The sequence below is a fragment of the Rhagoletis pomonella genome, unplaced genomic scaffold (genome assembly GCF_013731165.1).
Source record: "Rhagoletis pomonella isolate Grant_MI unplaced genomic scaffold, Rhpom_1.0 Rhpom_scaffold_00006, whole genome shotgun sequence".
Lineage (NCBI taxonomy): Eukaryota > Metazoa > Arthropoda > Insecta > Diptera > Tephritidae > Rhagoletis > Rhagoletis pomonella.
In genome coordinates, this window is record NW_023458560.1 from 50,866,724 (window position 1) to 50,871,816 (window position 5,093).

Genomic DNA, 5,093 nt, shown 5'->3' on the forward strand with positions numbered 1-5,093 from the left:
AGATGTGGTGATCTCCGAAATAGTGCTATAACTTCTACCGCTTAGACTTTGTTGCTTTTTCAATTTTTCCTAATAAACAATCGTGGTACAAAGCTCAATAAAAATATTAAAAATAAAATCTTAACAAGCCACAATAACATTGACAAATACTAAGAAATGTGTTTGAAAATTCTGTAATCGGTTAATAAGCACGCCCACTCCCCATATTAAAGTATTTTTCAAAAAATGGCCACTGCGATATTTCAATAATTACTAATTTTTGAAGTGAAATGGTGCAACGGAAATGATTGGAATGGAAACAAGTGCTTCTTGAATGTATGTTATTAATTTAACAAAAACTTGCTAATAAAAGGTTAAATAATAATACTTAGGAAAAGATCAATACAAGAATAAAAGTAAAGCTTAGTACGTACATAGATCAACAAAAGGATAAAAACAAAGGTAAAAATAAAAACAAAAACAAAGATGCGTAAAGGTAAAGGCAATAATGAAGACCCAGGTAAATTTAAACTCTTTACTTATATAAGGGCAAAGGTGAAGGGGAATATGTAGATGAAGGAAATGATAAACATAAAAGTAAATACAAATATAAATATAAAGGGAAAGATGAGGATGAAGATACTGATAAAAGTAAAGATGAAAATAAATGAAGAAAGATTAAAATAAAGGTAATTATAGAGATATAGATAGAGACACAGAGACGCAATCTGGGCACTATTTTGGGATTTTAGAGATTTTCGGGATTCTCGGGACTTATCGATATAATAATCGAAAATTTTTATAGGTTTTGATATCGATTTTGTTACCGATTTTGCTATCGACTATTTTTCGATTTTGTTATAGATATTTTTATCGATTTTCTAATCGATTTTTGTTTTGTTTTTTGATACCGATTATTTATGGATTTTGTTATCGATATTTTTATCGAAATTTTTATCAATTTTCTAATCGATTTTGCTACCAATATTGTCGATACTTTTATACATATCTTTATCAATTTTCTAATCAATTTCGCAATATTATTAACGATTTTGGCATCAAAATTGTTACCGAAATTCTCATCGATTTTGTTATCGATATTTTAACGACTTTGTTATCGATTATTTATCGATTTTTATGGATTTTTATCGATTTCTTTTCGATTTTGTTATCGATTATTTATCGATTTTGTTATCGATGTTGTTACCGATTATCTATCGATATTGTTAAAGATATTTTTATCGATGTTCTAATCGATTTTGCTACCAATATTATTTTCGATTTTGCTATCGAAATTTTTATCGATTTTGTTATCGATATTTTGTTGGATGTTACTATCGATTTTGTTATCGATAGAGTATAAAGATAAAAATGAAGATAATGGAACACAGAATAAAATAAAAAAAGACAAAAAATATAACCTTAAGCAAAGGCAGATGATGTATGTATGTGTATTGGTTATAGGAAAAAATAGATATGTACGTAACGTAAGTTTCACTTTTCCAGTGTGGCCCAGGCGCACTTACTTTTTTTAACGGAATATACTTAAGATATCAACCATACTGAAATTTCTTTTTTGCATTTTAATTAGAATGTCCAACGTCAACTTTCTGAAATTAGGGCGCTGCATATTAAAAAAAAAGGTTATTTCTGAAGTACCCTTTTAGAAAACCTTGCCCAATAAAGGCAGATTCATCGCTCTACATAGTTTTGAATCTTTTATTTCATGGAAGAAAATTTCTGAACTAAAACGATGAATCCGCCTTAAGCATTTGGCTGTACATAAAAAAATCCAGTAGCGACTGAGGATTTCAAACAAACATATTTATTTGTGTGCATATGTAAATGAATACGTCTGTTGCTTAAAGGCATTTTAAGTCGACAACTAACGTTTTTATTATTTACTTAAATATGTACACATCGCAAAGGAACATGCGACTAAAACCACTTTTGATCTCTTTATATGGAATGAACTGTTCGCATTTGTTCGAGCATGTCCTATGAAGAGACTAATTGTTCACTTTTATACCCGAACGGGTATAAAAAGCGACTAGTTACTTTTAAAAAATAAAAATTTGCGCCAGCTGAGATTCGAACCGGGTTGCTCTCTGTGTGCCAACGCTGCACATGAAATTTCATTGACTAAGTGCGTACATATCATTAAATCGTTAATAGTACCCGTTAGAGATGAATTGGAGACTAATTGATCTCCAATTATACCCATAAGGGATTAGTCGAGACTAATTGACCTCCATTAGTACCCGTATGAGACTTATTGCGACTAATTAATGCCCAATCGTACCCGATTGAGAGTAATCTCGGAATACTCTTTTTAGAGATTAGTCGCACAATTTTTTGCAGGGGTACGTTAGCAAACTGAATGAACGACGGGATTAATGATTAACAGAGAACCTTTTTGCAAATGAAGAGCGCCGCGGCCATTATTGTCGTTCACAGCAAGCGCCGTCAGCAACAAAAGCGACAGGCAGTCATAAGCAAACAAAAACAACAACGATAGCGTAATAAAATTCAAATATTTGTGGTTTTATTGTACGCCGTTGAGTATGCGCGATGGTGCTAGCAGCTTTTGAGATTTTAACTTTTTTGTTTTGTTATTTCATTTTGTTTTTAATTTTAATTTAATAATTATCTGCGAACGAGGTAGGCAAGTGGCATAAAATGGAATTTAAAGGCATGTTAAGAAGCTGTTTATTTGACATTGATAATTTAGCAAAAGTTTTAAATATTTTGACAGCACATACCGATGACTTATAGAGCGGCATTAATTTAATTTGTCAATTTGTCAGTAGCAAATGAGTGTGTGGCGATTGAGTGTATGTAGAAAAAATCCAGAGAAAAATATACATACATAAATATGTATATGTATATGTCCATACATATTTATGTTGTTATTAATAATTTTATGCAAATGCTGCGCAGCATGCGAAGCAGTTAGTGTAGGTAAGTGACTTGGCATGGGAAATTTTAGTTTGTTACAAATCGAGTTTGGGTCTTAAGTCTTTTGTTTTGTGCTGGAGGTGGGAAATAAGTTATATGCACAAAAAGAAGTGAGCATTTTTTGATGTGAAACTATGCGTTAGATATTGCTAATACAAAATTCATCTTTTTAACTTTGAAAGTAAGCAGGGAGCTTCCTAATTAATTTTAACATTCTTCTTCTGTTTCTTTTTATTTGGTGCAGTAACAGCCTAAGCGATATTTGCTGAATTCAACAAAGAACGCCAGTCGTTTCTTTTCTGTGCCAACTGACGCCAATTGGAAATGCGATGTGAACCCAAGTTTTTCTCCACTTGGTCTTTCATTTAATTTAATTTCATTTATTAACCAATAAACAATGTGCTTACAGACTATATAACAAATTTAGAAAACAGTATAACAAAAAAAATATTAATATATAACATGGTTATTGTGACAAATGCCTTACAAGTACATTCTTAAAAGTAAGCTTAAGAAGAGTAATGAAACTATAAGGAAGAATCAGAAGCATTGAATCGACATAGCACTCTGCTTAAAGGCGGGTTCGTCCCATAAACAGTTTTTGCTAAATCAACAAAAAATAAATAATTCATTGCTGCGAAGAATACGTGGAAGAACTTTAAAACCAATTCTCATAAGAAGGTATGGACAATCAATACAGCCTAAGATGATGTCAAATACAAATCACATCGATAAAAGAGTACGCTTCACTTCTAAGGCCATAAGATTGATTAATAGACGGTAAGACGGGAGAGGTTCAGTAAATCCGAGCAAACCGAGCAAAAACCCTTTAAACATACTCTAATCTGTTGGTATTTCGCATACCGGCTTCAAATGAGACACCACTTAAAATTATATGTTTGTCAGAAAATGCGAAAAACTATTTCCTAGCACATGGTAATCATATGGGCAAGGAAGACATTACCTTAGGTTTTTTCACCAAATTATAACAAAAGTTTGCTCCAGTATATTTTTAGTGCATAATTTCAAAAATGCCAAATTTTGAGTTATGTCACTTTTGAAGATCGCATGCGATATATAGATTGATTCGATCTTCAAATACAGCATATTCCAGCCTAGAGCAAACAAAAGACTTATACAAAAGTTTGAAAGTAAATATAAGGATCGGAAAACGTAGAACATTTACGACGAACAAATGGTAACATTGCAAACGACTTAGAAATAATAAAATAGATTTAAGTAGTAAAGCTAAGCTTGTTGGTATCAAAATAGACACCCAAGGCCTTAAATTCACAATTAACAGCATCCAAAATAGCATTAGCTGAAACACCATCTAGTTGAACTGGTGCGGGAATATTTGAGCAGTTCTTCTTCGACTTTATTTAAGTCCAGACAGAAAAACTTTGGATTTATTTTTACGTTACTTTCTACATTTTGTGTTTAATTTCTATATGAAAATTTCTTAAGCTTGTTAAATTTAGCTCAATAAAACACATAACTTCCGCGCAGATTAGCGCCGTTTGAGAGTTTGACCTTTTTCTAAATATTTTTCTTCAAACTCCTCAGGCGTTCCAGCTCTTTAGAGAACCAAGGTAGCTTAAAAATTTTAGTGTGTATTTGTGGGTTATTATTTAGACAAACATCGTAAACGTTAGACATAAAAATATTGAAACAACTAGTTAGCTCAGTAAAATCAAAAAGAGAGAAATTAAAAGCTACCATGCGGACGGATTCAGATTTGCTTCCGAGTCCAGACGTATTTTGATAGTAAACTTTATTTTTACGGCTATTTGAGATAGTTTGCGATTTTATTTCATTTGCAGCACTTGAGGATCCATCATCGCAGCACTATGCCCATGTCGTTGAAAGGCTCATACAGCTCATCGTTCCATTGTCTGCGGTACTCGTAATGCGGTAATGCGAAAAGACCCGTAAATCTTCCGCAATCGGATGTTGTCATTGTCCATGCTTCTGCGCCATATACTAGCGCGGGAACGATGAGTGACTTATAGAGTGTGGTTTTCATACACCCCGAAAAAAGGCAGCTAAAAATATATCTCTTAACACATGATTTGGTAAATATAATCAAATAACTCAACCACTCAACTTAACTCAACTCAACTCAACTCAACTCAACTCAACTCAACTCAACTCAA